Here is a 16,893-nt window from a genome sequence, read left to right as displayed (position 1 = left end):
GAAGATTGTATTGATAACAAGGTTCTCCCCCAACCAGGAAACCTTAGCAAACCAATCCAGATTCTAGAAGAACCCTTAGTCAAGCTTCCCACAACCAGACAAGCTAGCCTCAAACCTAAGGACCAAACAACCTTACAGGTAGTAGCCCAAAAGCTTGAAGATCTTGTGAAGAAGGAACCTTCACTAGAATCCACCTCAACCAGTAGGGATCCTAGACTTGAATCTCGGTTAGTAACCCTACATACCCACACAACTTCTAGCAGTTCTAGTAGAACCTCCTCTGAGTCTGAAAAGGAGATAGAACAAATAGAAGACCAATTTCGAGGATTACAGGTAAATAAGCTTTACCAAACCAAGGTAACGCCAACCAGCCTCACCAAAAATTGGTATCCCAGACCGACACCCCCTGACCTCCAGTATGAGGAAAGGACCACCCAGTTCACAGTATCCAGTGCCAAGCTCTATGAATGGAACATAGATGGCCTCTCTGAACAAGAAATCCAAAACAAAATCTAGCACATAACCATGGTAGCGAATAACTATCTAAATGATGGTATTCCCAATACTGAGGTTGTAGAGCTCATTGTTTTAGGATTTACTGGAAAACTGCTACTTTGGTGGAACAATTGCATGACAGCAGCTTCCAAGGAAGATATTAAACATGCGGTTCAAAAAGATGCGGATGAGAACCCCATCTTTGACGAACGCATAGGAAGGGGAATTCCCGATGGAGTCAATACCCTGATCTACACGATCATGAAACACTTCATAGGCAAACCCAGCAATATCACATCTAGAATTTATGACCAACTGAGTAACCTTAGATGTAAAAACCTTGGAGAATACCGGTGGTACGAAGATGTGTTCACCACCCGTGTCATGTATAGAAGCGATTGTAACTCTCCATATTGGAAGGAGAAGTTTATCAATGGCTTACCCACACTGTTTGGACAGAAGGTTAAAGAAACTCTTGCAGGAACCTTGGGAGTCATAGATTATGATAACCTGACTTATGGAGACATCTCTAGCACAATCCGAAATGAAGGGATGAAAATGTGTAGAGATCTCAAAATCCAGAGTCAAGCCAACAAGAGCAAAGCCAAGTACGAAATAGGAAATTTCTGTACCCAATATGGCTTACCTTCTCTCATTCCCAAAAGGAAATCCAAACACAGAGGCAAAGAACCCTCTGAGAAAACCCATGGGAAGAAACCTGCCTCTAAACATTATAGGAAACATAGGTTCAATACCAATGACTACTATAAGAAAGGCAGATCCAAATCTAGATCCCAATCCACAGGCAAATTCACACCTAAGACATCAGGAACATGTCATCAGTGTGGAAAGAAAGGTCATTGGAAAAGAGATTGTCAAGCTAAGGCAAAAACCCTTATCAATACACTCATTAGTGACCAAGCCAACAAGGATGAGATCTTCAAACTCTTAGAACTCGATCACCTAAGTAGTGAGTCTAGTGACCAAGAGAAGCAACAGTTGTTTATGAGTCTGACGAACCCATATTCGAACATTTTTGAAAGCCAGCTTGGATCTTCTTCAACGGACCAATTTTCATAATTGATAATCAGGCCGGGGAATGGATGTTGCTTTTCATAGACCCTTTGGCCGCTTCCAAAGTACTTTTCCCAAGTGGATAGGATGAAGGCAGCATCTTCTGATTCATCGTATACTGGGAAGTGAGTGATGACCAGTATCTTTAAATGTTTGAACCATAGGTCACATGATCCAGACATAGCCTTGCTTCGGAATATACGTTGTTGTATATCAGAAGGCAAGTTGGCAACAGCACTTCTTAGCTGAGTTTGAGTCTTAAGACTTAACCGAGCATAGTCAGTGCCCATAATAGTCATTTTATCCGTTGAATGGATATCCTCTTTGCCAAAGAGTTGACTAATGGTGTTTCTTCCAATCTCAATTTCTGCCTCAAGGTTCACTAGGTGCAGTTCTAATGCTTTGAGGGTTCTTTGAAAAAGATGATTGTTGCTTTGGGTATAGGCTCTTTGAAAGTTATCGAGGACAATTTTGATGAAGGGTGGAAGTCCTGTATATACTCCATTTGAAACAAGCCATGATCAGATCAACCAATTCCCACAGATCATCCGACAGGTTGTGTCAAAAATCAAAAGTCCATTTGTCTCTATCAGATGCTGGAGCACTCTCCCCCACTGGGATAAAAACAATTGGATGGAAATCCAACCCAGAACCTTGATCAAATTGTACCATCCACCATATTTGATAATTCTTTGAGTTCCAAGAAACCTCATAAATTATCATCTCATCGCATTGCATATAAAAGTATTTGCTCCATGACATCTCATGATTTTAACAAACATGTTTTCAGAAATAACCATTTTGTTAATACATGGCAGGAAGAAAAGCAAATATCTTTCTATACTAGCACTAGTAAGTGCAAAATGGCTTCTTCGAGCAGGAACAAAGGGAAAGCCCCTATGAGCATAACTATGACTATGATCCTCCATGGGATCCTTATGATGGTTATCCTTCTGGCCATGATACTGATTAAGTTCCACTCAAACCTCCTGAAGTCCCAGAATGGTCTCCAGAAGTTTAGAAGGCTTTTGCAAAGAACCGGTTACTATTCAGAACAGTACCCGCATGCAGACAAATCACTATTAACTGCACAGTCCAGAACACTATGCAGAGTCACTATTCCGGAAAAGCAAGGGGACAAAACACTGTTCATAAACAGTGACCAGTTACTGTTCACTCTACAGTACCCCAGACAGAATCATGGAAAACACTGTTTGCTTTCGGTGGAAAAGAATCTACCCTCAGTAAAAGCAAATTACTCTCCGTGATTCCAGGAGTCTCCTGATCTTATCCAAAGCTCTCCTCAGCTATAAAAGGGACCTTTGGCCTCAGTCTTCAGCAGGCTTAATTCTCCTAAGTCCTCTCCTCCAGAGCTTTTACTTAGTACTCTAAAATACTTTGTAATTAGAATGGCTCTCTTCTCTTCTCCCATAGTTTACACTTGTACTAGAACTACATTTGTAACCTTCCCAGTCTTCCGCATAGAGTCTGCCCAGATATATATATATATATATATAGGGTCATGTTAATATATGCATTTAGGACAATTATTAATAAACCATTTTAAAAAAGTTTTGACACAACTTTCATAGGAAATATAAAAAGTTGTCAAAAAATTTAATTGTTTTTTTTTTTCTTTTTCATTAAAAAGTTTCTAAAAATATCATAAACCAATGCCTTTGGGCAGCCATTAATATTTGGCATTGAATTTTTTGAATATGGTGGAATGAAAATTGTTGGGTTAAGATAGCTTGACCCTGGTTAATTAATTCAATTACCCAAGTTGATTAATTAGGTTCAATTGCATGCAAATCGTGGAGGCATCCACAAATCACTGAAAATACTAAATGCAGTGGAATATTTATTTGACACGGTGATTTGTTGACAAATAGGGAAAACCTCACAAGGCAAAAACCCCCACCGGGTGATTTTAAGGTCACCACTTCCAAGAATTCACTAATCAACAATTAAGCGGTTACAAGTATAAGAAATCTTATCAACTACCCTAGTCTATCCCGAAATACCAACCTACAATTGAATCCTTGCTCCAATACCCAATTGGACTTGATCTTTTAGTAGCCTTCTTTTCCTTGATACACAAACCTCCAACTTGTGACTAAATCTTTTGCACGGATCCCAGTACATGACTAACTCTACAACAACCCTTTAATTGTTGTAGTTGATTAGCAACAGCTTCACATAGAATTATCAATAAGATCTTCAATGTTGGTACTAGAGAATTTGCTAGGTTATAGAACCTAAAGGCATACAAGATACATAACAAGAACTCTTTCTTCTGTAGGAGGAGGCTAAGGTTTTAAAAAGAAAACCTTATGAAGCTTTCTAGGCTCAGGGTTTTCTTTCTCCACCTCCTTATTTAAATAGGAGCTTAAATAGGCTCTCCGATTCCAATTAGGTTTACACAAACCTTAGGCTTTCCTAGTCCTATAAGGATTATATAAACCTATAAACAAATAGCCTTTTATAATTAAAATGTTGCAGGCTATATCAAGAATCCTATAAGCTCGATAGATTGAGAAGTATCGAGACAGGTATCGAGCTTCAATAAATCTTGATAGATCGACAAGTATCAAGGAGGTATTAAGACATGCAGATTCAACTTTTCTTGAGCAGTTCTTAAGTAGTCTTCATGTCTTCAATGTAATCACTTGTAATGATTGACAGGCCAAGAATGTATTGACCCCTTGTGATAAACTAATCAATTAATTAGCCAAGTTAGTTAATTTAATTAACATGCAATACACGTGATAGAACAAACAAATCACCAACTAAGTTAATATGTAGCAAAAAATAAAGTTGACATGGTGATTTGTTTACAAATGGAGAAAACTTCCAAGGTAAAACTCCACTGGGTGATTTTAAGGTCACCACTCTCGAGAATCCACTATTATCATAACAAGCAGTTACAAGTAAAGGAATCCCAGTACCTTATACCAACTTACAGTTGAACCCTTACCCTAATACCTAAGTGGACTTGTTCTGTAGTGACAATCTCTCATTTTCAATGCACAGCTCCTAGTACGTGACTAACCAATCAATGCACGGATCCAAGTACATGACTAACCACCAACTTGAGAAAGCTGTTGGTTGCAAAGTTCTTCAGTTCATCAACACGATGAAAATCACAAAGCTCTTTGGTTACAAAACCCTACAACATATAAACGCAGCAGCTTCTCCAAGAGAAAGATGAACTAGGGCATACGTCTTCGATCACAATATGCTTGTGAAAAACTTTTGCATTAAATTGCATCCACTTGCATCAGCTGTGACAGCTCTTAAAATAATCCCTATATATATTTAGGGTTGTGAGAAAAGAAAGCCTAAACAAATATACATGGATTGGTATGAAATCAGATTTGAAAAATTGATTTTCGTAGATCTATCTGTCAAGTATCGGGCTAAACAAGCCTCTTAAACCTCAATAAATGCTAGCTGTCAAGCTTTAAAATCTAGCACTTCTTCACTTGTTTCTTGGACAGATTTGCATGGTTTTAACACTTGGACTTGAACTCTTGTCCCTTAAAGTATTAAACACATCCTAAATCTACCCAATTACAAGTAAAGTGCATTTTGTCAAAGGATTAGCCAATTCTAGATGACATATGTTCCTACCATGATTCACATATGTCCTAACAATGATCATCTTGAACCTGCTTAGATTTACCCAAATATAAGTAAAGTGCATTTTGTCATAGGATATGCCAATTACAAAAAAATATGAACCTAACAAAAAAAAAATTGGTGAAGAAATGTTTCGTCAGTATTAAATTGATCAATAGACGTAAATAACATTTGGTAAAGAAAAAATCAGTGCCTAATATGACAATTTAAAAAAAGAAAAAAGAAAAAAAATATTGGTGCAACGAAATTATTCTTCACCTAATAAGGTAGAATTAAATATGAAAAAAAATTGGTATGATTAAATTAAAAAATAGAATAAAATACATTAGGTTACGAAACTATTTCGTCGCTGAATAATGTATTTCGTGAGGAATTTTAAAAAAATAAATTAATTGGACCTTTTGGCAATGAAAAATTTTGTTGGTAGGACTTTTTGTGACACGGTATACGCAATGAAATGAATTTTGTCACTAAATGTTATAAGTGATGAAATTAGGACATTTAATGATGATTGTCGCCAAAATTATATTTTGTTGTAGTGATATATCCCTCAATTATATAGTATCAAACTTGATTTCTATTTTTTTTAAATGATTTCTTTAGAATATCCTTATTACATAAGCTACTTTGCTTATTTGTTAAATTTAATTTAGTCAAATTCTTAAAATCATTGGGTTCTCCTTTCCTTTGTGACTTAACATCTTTTCATTCAAGTCTCAAATGTTACAATCTTTCACATATCATCAACATTAATTGTATGAGGAATTAAAGAAGTTGGAGGTGATATATATTATATCTCAATTTAGGAAAATAGTTTAGACTTTGAAAGCAAAAATAGTGTAAATTATGTCTTATTTGCTTTTACTCTAAGTTAACTAATTGTGGAACAAGAGTAAATGATACCCAATAAAATTGGAACACTACTCTAAGACATAAGGAAATACAATAAACAATAAATGTAAAGTTTAAAAGTAGGGAAGAGAGATGCAAACACAAGATAATACCGAAACATGTTATCGAAGAGGAAATCGAAGTACTTGGCGAAAAACCTCTATGCAGCCTTCCAAGCTGAAATTGATCTACTAGTGAATAAAGTTAGAGTATATAAATAAAGAAAAGACCCTTCAAGCCTAATCTACCCAATGTACTTGAATCCTCTAAGTTCTTGCTACCAATGGGCTTCATAAAGCCATGTCTTCACTAGTTGTTTGGGTCCCGTAATTAGCTCCAAATTGCATCTGCCACTCAATAGCTTCTTCCAATACTTCCCATATGCACCAAAACTTCTCTCAACACTTAAAATGAGTGAGGTAAGTGTTAGGGCTAAGAACCTCTCAAGGATGTGTAAATGGAGAAGTAGGAGTAAAGGAAACTTTAGAGAAATGGTGTAGATGGTTGTGGGTATACAATCTCTAACTCTCAAATGTTTGGCTAGGGTTTTCTCTCTCAAAATTTTATTGGAAAAAATCCTTGTTACAATTTCATGGGTAAACTCTCAAATGTTTGGCTAGGGTTTTCTCTCTCAAAAGTTTCTTAGAAAAACTCCTTGTTACAATTTCCTGGGTAATGAGGGTTTATATAATATTGGTAAAGGTATGTGAAAAGGCACACTCAAAATCATCTAGGCAGAGAGTTTCATGGGTCACTCGCGACTTGGCCTAAGTCTCGAATGACTCGCGAAATCCAGCCTGGCAAAGAGACTTTTCAAATTCTAGCATGTGTTTCTCACATGGCTTTTCATGGGTTGGCACTAACGAGCCAGTCGTGAATCCTTCATCGTCACAGAATCTTCACCAATCTCTCACACATAACTCTTATATTAAATCCCACAAAAAATATAGGGAAATGATTGAGCATAAATACAATCAATTTTGACACAAAATTAAAGCCAGCAAAAAAATAGTTGTTGGGTTCTAAGACTTTAGGTTTAAATGTATTAGAACTTCAATTTGTAATGTTGGCAAACCATGATCAAAACGTTTTAGTCTTTGTTTTAGACTTTCTCAAAGTGTGTTTATATATAAAGTTGGAATTGAGTGTTCTGCAGGATTTATTGTGTAAATCTGCTTGGCTTGATCGATAAAAAATTAGGCTCGATCGATCGAAGCTCGTGTAGATTGTTTTTCTATAAAATTTTCCAACTCAGCTCAAGCCTGTTTGACGTGTAGGGTTTTATATTTTGTCTTAAGTATAAAAGCGAAAACTAGCCACGTTTTTTATTGCTCCTTATGCTATATGTGTGAATCTTTTGTGAGATCAAGATGTGGTTGCCTTCACAAATACTTAGGATTTCCAAGATTCAAGATTATGTCAAGAACTTGGTGATTGATTCAGTTGCTGCATTAAGAGCTTAAAGAGACACAAACGAGAGTGCTTGTACTTGCTAGGAATTTAAGAAAGAAGTAGTCCATGGACTCGGAGCTATCATGGGGTCATGGTAGTAAGTTTCTTACTCAAGGTAGCAATAGGATGTTAGTAGTCTAAGTCGCTATTGTGTAAACTTCAATTCTTTCATAGTGGATTCAGTTTTACCTTAAAGATAGCTAGGTTAAATCCTCCCTAAGTTTTTTTATCGGTTTGGTTTTCTTGGGTTAGCTTATTGTTGTGTTCTTTATTTTCTGCACTTTACAATAATATGGTATATGTGTGTTAACCTAGACTTGATAATTTGACTAAGTAATCACTTGGCTAATTAACTAGGTTAATCTAGTTGTGTTTTAAATGATCTAAAAACAACCAAGTGGTATCAGAGCGGATAGCTCTTTTGTTTTAGATCTTTTGATCTAAGAGCTGATCCTTGAACCTTGTTGTCATGGATAATTTGAAGTGTCTTTTTGATCATGTTTCTATTGATCTTATTGATGCCTGTAAAACTCTCTATAAGGAATTATTGAAATCTATGAAAATTGCTAAGAAATTCAAGGAAGATTTAAAATTGGCTAATCTTGAAAAAGATGAATTGGTTGTTAGATTAGATGAATCTAATAAAAAGAATGAATTTTTAAGAAATCAAATTTCCTCTCAAGATGAGAAGATGAAAAGCTTGGAACAAAAGTTAGTTGAATCTAAAGCTAAAATTGAAAATTTGACTAGTACCAAGCCTGCAGTTGATAACAGAAGTATTTCTATTTTTCTTAAGCCTAAAACTGAGAAAGTTTATATCCCTCCTTTCAAGAGGAATAACAAAGAAAATGCTTATTTTGCTAGGCTAGACAAAGGTAAAAGTTTTGATGTAGACGCTGATATTTCTAAACCTATGTCTAAACCTATTATTAGAGAGCATAATAAATCTATTTTTGTGTCTATCTGTACATTACAAATAAATCCCACAAAATACAAGGAAATAAATTAATAAAATTTTAACATTTTTTGTCATGGAATAAAACCAACACAAATGTTATGTGAAAAACCGTAACTTAATAGACTTAATGGAAGATTACAAGTTAGATGGTACTATTATCCGTAGATAAGAGTACTGAATATATTATTTGGACTTGGGACTTGCCTAGTGGCCCTTATCCTCCCCTTCTCTAAAATTATGTTTAGTGAAAAATTATTGCTCTATACCTTGGTTTATCATATATAGGGTGGAAAATTTTTGTTTTCAGCCTTAGATCAAATTTATAAGGACAATCAACTTTATTGGTTTTGGGCATTTTAGTTGCATGACGACCTAGAGTTGGACTTGTATCCTTAAACTGAGACTAATATTACTTTGCTAATTGAACGTTGGCATTAATTAAAAAGCTATTTTAGCTATTAAACAACCAAAAAGTATGTTTTATCGGAATTGCTTTATATTTAATTTTTTTTAGTAACTTACTACAATAATTGTCATCAATAGCAGTTTAAAGCATTTGTAGCAAAGAATCTAAAAAATTTAGCTTTTAGCAACTTAAAAACCTACTTCATCTATTTTATCACATCACTTTACAATGCAACCAATATCAAATGTTCTATTTCTTTTACCACTTCATTTGAATAATATTTCTCTATTCCTTTTTTATTTATATATATATATATATATATATATATTCTTACTCTCTCTACTTTCTCTATCTTCTTCTCCATCTCTTTATCATCTCTTGCTCCATCTTCTTCTCTTCTTTGCCCCCCAAATCCATTGCCACCAACTACCACCACTGGTTAAAAAAAAAAAAAAAAAAAAAAAACCAGCTACCTTAATCACAACTCAGTAGCCATGAAATCCACTCAACCATCGCCATAGTCACCATTGCCACCTTCACCACCACCCACAACCTCAACCCCCAACCACCAAAATCACAAACCCAAAACCAAATCACAAACCCAAAAACAATTCACAAACAAATCACAAAACCAAAAGCAAATCACAAACTCAAACCCATAACCACATCACCACCATTAGCCGGGAAAAAAAAAAAAAAAAAAAACACCAGCCACTGCCAGCTGCTCTATCGAACCCATGAAGAAAAGAGACCAAAAATCAGATCAAACCACCAAAAATCAGATCAAACCATAGTGAGACAGAGGGATGAGCAAGAGAGAGGCATTTTGGGTTGGGCGTAGGCGTGAGTGAGAAAAATTTCAGAAGCAAAGGAGAAGGAAAGAGGGAGAAAATATAAGAGATAAGGAGAGCTGGGTGGGTGTCCGTTTGATGGGCCAGACAAAGTCAGAGAGAGAAAGAGAGGAAGAGACAGAAAATAATAAATAAATGAATAGTGTTTGACTATGATGTGAAAAATGGGATGGGATGTTGGAGAGTTATGAAATAATGAGTTAAAATAGATAAAGTAGATTGCAGCATCACCAATGTGATTGCAACATATATTATTATCCTTTTTAGCAATAGGTTCAGTAATCAAACACTTGGCATGCATTTTCAGAGATTCATTCTCACATTTTAGCTCATCAACAAGTTTGTTAGATAAACAAGTTTAGCATCCAAGTCCACATTCAAACACTCAAGCTCCTTCAGCTTTTCAAGAGAATTTCTAGCAAGTTTCATATATTTCTCAACCAATTTATTGGATTCATTGAGTTTAGCAATCAAATCATCATTTTCACAAAATAACTTGCTCAAATTCTTTTGAAACTTCTTAGTATTTTTCTTGAAGAGTATGTCATTTGGAAGATCAACAACACCCAATGATTCAAGTAACATGTCATCACAATCATGAGGATAAACACTTATAGAGACATTTTTACAAACACGTGACATGCTACAATCATCAACATCCAAAACATGCATAGAAGCATACAAAGCACCATCCATGGTAATAAACACAAGGGGTCAAGGATCACACTTAGGTAATGAAACCAAACAAGTGTACCCGTTCTGATATCAATTGAATGTTCAAATAGTATGTAAAACACCTATGAACGTTTAGACTCTCAAATTACAAATTACCAATTCAAGCTTATTATCAAACAATGTATGTGCGGAATATGAAAATAAGCTAAAATAGAATTGATAAAAAAATCTAAACCAAAAATAATCACAACCACAGCAGTAATTAAATGGCAAAGATTAAGGGAAGAGAGATGCAAGTACAAAGACAACATAGTGATGTGTTATCGAAGAGGAAACCGAAGTCCTCGGTGTAAAATCTCTCCGCCGCCCTCCAAGCAGTCAATAATCCACTAGAGAATAAAGTTGGGATACATGAACAGCAAAAGACCCTCCAAGTCTAATCTACGCGGTGTACCTAAACCCTCCAAACTTCTTGCTCCAATGAGGTTACGCCAAACTTTTGTCTTCTTTAGCTTATCGAATCCCGCAATAGCCCATTGCATCAACCAAAATGAATTGGTCCCTTCTTAACTACTTTCCAAGCACCAAAAAACCTTCTCACAGAAATGGTTATGGTGAGAAAAATATTTGGCTAATGTACCTCTCAAGAATGTATCAATGGAGAGGATAAGAGTAGAGGAATTTGGAGAATCAAAGGATGAAGATTGTGGATGAGTCAATTTTGTTTTTCTCTAGGGCTTCTCTCTCAAAATTCTCTCTAGAAGCCCTCTACAATATGTGGGTATAAAGGTATTTATATTGGTATGTGTTTGGAATGCAAAAGGTTAGGTTTGTAACAAATAGAGCTGTTTGGTGACTCGGGCTTGTTACTGGAATAAGAGTTTGAGTCACAAGCTAACTACCTGGTTAGACTGGAAGTTTTGTCTTGTAGTGCTCCAGCTAGCGTGACTCTTCAGCTCCCTTGCATGCTTCACACATGTGCCTCCTTTGACGACTCGCCAGTTGTGAGATCCAGTCGTGAGGCCCTGCTTGAATGCACACTCTTAAGCTTCTCTGCACACTCTTGAGCTTTTCTTCACACTCTTGAGCTTTTCTTCACACTCTTACATGATTCCCACCTAAATACAGGGGTTTTAAATGCTAAATTACAAGAAAATTGGCATAAAATAAAGCCAACAAAATGGTTGATTAAATTCAAACTTACAGTAGGAGTTGAGGAAAACCACAATAGATTGTGTAGAAGATTGTGGGTATGACAATCTCTAACTCTCAAAAGTTGTGGCTAGGGTTTCTCTCTAAAAAGCACTCCTCAACATATATGGATAATGTGGGTATATATAATGTGGTTCAAGATAAGGTTTATTAGATATGACAAAATAGTAAAATAGAATGTTTCGCGGGTATCTCGTAGGAAGGCTTTACTCATGAGAGACTTGCGAAAACCAGTTGTCACCATCTGTCATGACTCTTCGCATTCCAATCATGTGCTGGGCACATGCCTCACTTCGCAGGAAGGTTACTCACGAGTTACTTGTGAAAACTTCTTTGGTTTTCAATTGCCTTAAGTCTTCACATACTCTCTCTCTCTCACACATAACCCTTACAATGAAATCCCACATAAAATACAGGATACAAAAGATTAAACATAATTACAATCAAATTTGGTACGGAATTAAAGCCAACACAAAATAGTTATAAATCACAACTTTACAATCTCCCCTTTTGGCTATTCTGTGACAAAACCCCTAAAATAGACTCTAGACTTAAACGTGAGTTTAGGAACAGTGGTAAAACTCACTCACACCTAATTTAGAAGCTGTGAAGCACTTGCATGTATATACCTGTAACCTGAAACACTCGTACACAAACAAAACTTTCATTAAGCTTATGACAAGTTGAAAACACAGTATGTATATGAGCAAGTAAAGTGCGATCAAGGTAACAAACACTATATAAACAGTCAAGCATATCTTGATCAAACAAGGTCAGTCATTAAAGAATGACTACAATGAATATTTAGCTAGTAAATGATCATCCGGACACGTAATGCAATTAAGAGCAATGCAAAGAATCAATTGCATGTCCAACACACAACCAATGTGAAAAACAAGAAGTATTTGCATCAAGGATACAAGATCCAACAAAGGGCACAAGTGTCTAGTACTCAAAATAATTCAACAACATCTAAAAGTACTTAAAAAAAATGCTACAAAGCAAGGATATAAATCAAAGTACTGAATATTAAATTGAAAGTTATAAACCAAAGTACTTAAAGCTTTAAAAGAAAGCAATGTAAATAACCAAGAGTTATAAAGACTATAAAAGTAAACATAAAAAGAAACCACTAGGCCACCAAAATGAACCAATAATATCTATGATGCACTACGCTATGCTCTCCCTCAAAATGTGCAACTCCTCCTCAAAACTTTCTCCCCCTTTTTGACTGGAATGGCCAAAAGAGCTAGAATTGCTCAGATTCTGAGTTGGATCCCTGCGCCATCATCATGTCTTTAATTTGTGATAATAATGTAGTAATCTGGCCTTGAATATACGCAAACTAATCCACGATGTGCTGCACGTGGGATTCGAGCATGCCATACATTTGCTCTACCCTTGCAATAAGGCGATCAAGAAAATCGGGTCCCTATGCTTGAGCTCATGAAGATGGTTGTGCAGAGGACTCCAGGGCTGAGGTGAACCTATCAATTTCTTCCTCAGTGTCTCCACCCTCTTCCTAACATTATCCCTTGGGATTTGAGAAATGCCAGTTCTTGATCAAGTGATGTGCGTTTTGCTTCGGGTCACCATGTTAGCACTAATGGGATAGTCTCTTGGCACGATGGTAAGACAGCTTGGAATCTTCAGTCTTGTCTTTGCAATGAGACCGATGATGAGACTTGGGAATGACATGATTGTCCTTAAGTTCCTTTTGGTGATGCTCTTGGTTAGGAGGTGGTATATGTGTCCACATATGTTGATCTCTTTATGTGTGTAGAGATCATATAGGAAAATGATTCTTGGCCCGGATAATGTTGTCAAATTCATCATCGGGTAGAGGTTGTGAATCATGACATAAGCCAATGTCCTCATCTCCGCATTGAAAGGGATGGTGTTCATTGACTTCTTCTTGAGAGAGCCACCAAGGAGCTCTGCCATAGGCTCAAGAGAGTCCAATCTATCATCATAGTGCATGGAGATTGGCTAAGAATGTGGATGAACTTCTAGGAACTCTTGAATGGAATCCCTTGTGATAATGAATTCCTTTTGATGCACCCAATAGTTGTAGTCTCCTTCCACAGTGGCATTGGCGAAGAACTCCCTTATGAGTTCAATATACACATTTCCACTTGGATTCAGAAGCTTTGTTCAAGTCCTCTCCTTGAATATCTCAGGAATGGTAGCGTTTTCAAGGGTTTCCATTCTTACCACCCTTTCCATGATGATTATGGCCTTTTTGTAAAAGTCATTGTGGCCATGTCTGCCCCAATGCTTCTAAAATTCTTTGAGTTTGTGCAAGGACGCTTTATTGATTTCTTTGAAGTAGAGTGCTTAGCAAGAGACATTTGCAAACACAAAGCAGAGAAACAAGTGAAAAACACAAAACAGGAACACAAACTTGATTAGATCCAAGTTAGTTCATAAAAACAAGCTCAAAGTCCTAAACAAACATAAACAAAGTCCCAAAATCATGTTAACAGTGCTAAACATGTAAGCAACATATATCTAGCATGAGTGATATGCAAAACATGACAAGTGTGCAAGTGTGTGCATCAAGTGTGCATGAGGTGTGCCTATGTGACGCATGGCAAGGCATGATTAAGCACATTTAGGTCAAAGCATGTAAAACACACATTCAATGATTAAAACATGATAAACATGTATAATCATGGTAATCCCCAAAATTTGGTACTCATTGGAGTCCAAAACAACACAAAAATGCCATTTGAGCATTTTGTCAAACATTTGGTATGCACCTATAAAACTAACATGTGGGCAATGCATGAACATGAATGAAAATTGTCCAAATACGTGTTAATATGCCACAAGGGGCCAACACAAACAAAAACAGATCAAATGGGACAAAGCCCAATCAAGAAATTGAAATTTTTTTAACAATTTAAAGTTTCCAACCCTTTTTCAAAAATACCCTAACTCAAGCAAAACCTAGAAATTTTCTACATAATCTAAGGAAATAAAGAGAAAAAATTGTATGAACATACCTTAGAGATGATTTGGAAATGATTTACACTTGAAATTTGTAGGGTTTTTAAGGGAAAATTAGTTTGGGGTTGAGAAAGGCATGAGGGAGGCGAAAAAAGGGAAAATAGGATGTATTTGAAAATCTATCACATCAGCCCTTTAAAACTGAAAACACATGTTTTTCACGGGTTACCTTCCTGCGAAGTTACTCTCGAAAAATGCCTCTGAAGCACAAAGATTTTTATGGGTAAGCATTACTCGCAAGACAGTCACGAGCTAGTTGCGAAAGTTTTTGTCTGAAATTCTGTGTTTTCTCATTTTGCCTTAAATCATTTTCACAGGAAGTGCTTAGTCACAAGCTTCTCACGAAAATCCCTCTGAAGAAGTTTTTGATGAAAAACATGAAAATGCATTTTAAAATAAAAACTCAAAACACGAAAGCATAAAAACACTTTCAAAAACATATAAAATACTTAAAAATCTTTTTGGATTTGATCGATAAGCAATTGAGCATACACATCATATTTGATCATGTATAATCAAACAAATGAAATACGCATTCATTGAATCAAAAGTCTTGTGTGTTGTGTGTGAGTATTAAATGTGGAATAGTTCTTAGTTTAGAGTGAAGTTTTAATGATCAATTCAATCAAGTCATACACAACCGGTACTAAGTCAAATGGTCTAACTCAATTATAGAAATGAACATATATGAGCTCCTACAAGAAAATGATTACAAATCTTTGAAACTTTTCATTTGGCTTCTTTACTAATCATAACATTTGATCATTTTTGAACAATACATCTCATTTTGAGATCGGTGCATGAAATTTTTGATATTTCAATTTTGTGAGTAAGCCTTTGGCTTTTCTTAGGCACCATACATTTCAATACAAGTCTTTCCCTTTTTCCTAGTCAAATACTAGTATGTGTGACAGCTTTTGTAGCTCATTATCTCTTTTTGAGATTTGATATTGGTTGAGCTATAATGCAAAAACATAAAATAAAAAATAAAAAAAATAGTTGGAAGATATATAGGCATAAGTCTATGCATGTATCAAAACCATCAAGGCTATTGACCAATCATTCATGACAAGCTTGAAGATCGATTTACAACAATCACACATAGATTTCAAGATATTTCCCACAAAGATAGATGTGTATACATAACAAGCTAAGCTCGTAAATGCACTGCGCCATTAGTACGAAGGTACTAGGCCAAACTCACATGTGATATACACAACATAAACGATCAAACTTTTTAGAGATTTTTGAATTATTATGGGTTTTTGAATTTTTTTAACACACTCAAAAACAGAACATGTAAAATAAGATCAACAAAAACAACAAGTACAAATAAACTTGAAAAGAAACGTGCCAAAATATGAAACATAAGCAAACAATCAATCAAAGTCACATCATATGGGAAGTATTGATGCATGAACATGGTCTAATGCTTATGCATGTGTACCCTTCTTCACCCACACGGCATGTGCATTTGGGGTGATATCCTTAGAGGATTGGGTACCAGAGCTGTGATTCTCAAACCTTTGACTGAAGCTTGCCAAACAAGAAGTGATGGTATCTATTATCTTTATCACATCACCAAAGCCGGAATCAACTTCTCGCCTTTTTGATTGCTTGGCGTTCCAATTCCCTTTTCCTTGTCCTCTTAGCCTTTGAGAATCCAATTTCTTCAATGCATGAAGTTTGTAATAGTTAGGTCTTGTGTGTCCCCAAACTCCACAATGGTGGCAAAAGTGTTGAACTTGAGGACCTTTTTGAGACTTTGGGAGAGACTTCCCTTTAGCCTTGGATTTGGCCACAAATGGATTTTGTGTTTTTGTCAACCTTTTGAGCAGTTCTATTTGACTACTTCTCCACTTTTGTATTCTCAACACTTGGAGTTGCTAACATTGGTTCCTTAGCTTTAACAAATTTCATCTCCTTGGACACATTGGCACATAAACTACTCTTTCCGGAATATCTCAAGCCACTTTTGTCAGAAAAAGGCTTTTGATGTGCAAGCACTTCGTCAAGTTTCTTGGAGGCAACATGCTCCACTTTGGCATTAGCTTGAATCACCTCAAGCTCAAGAAACTTGATCTTGGAGTAGGCCTCGGTTAGTTCTCCATTTAGCGCCTTAACTTCATACTTCGCTCCTTGTACCTCACGAGTAAGCTCTTGTAATCTTGTTCAGCTTTCTTCATTTTTCTGATGGCTGCCTTAGCCACTCTAGCATACTCTCT

This window comes from Quercus robur, chromosome 2, assembly GCF_932294415.1.
Source record: "Quercus robur chromosome 2, dhQueRobu3.1, whole genome shotgun sequence".
NCBI classification, from domain to species: domain Eukaryota; kingdom Viridiplantae; phylum Streptophyta; class Magnoliopsida; order Fagales; family Fagaceae; genus Quercus; species Quercus robur.
Note: the sequence above shows the minus strand (reverse complement) of the source record.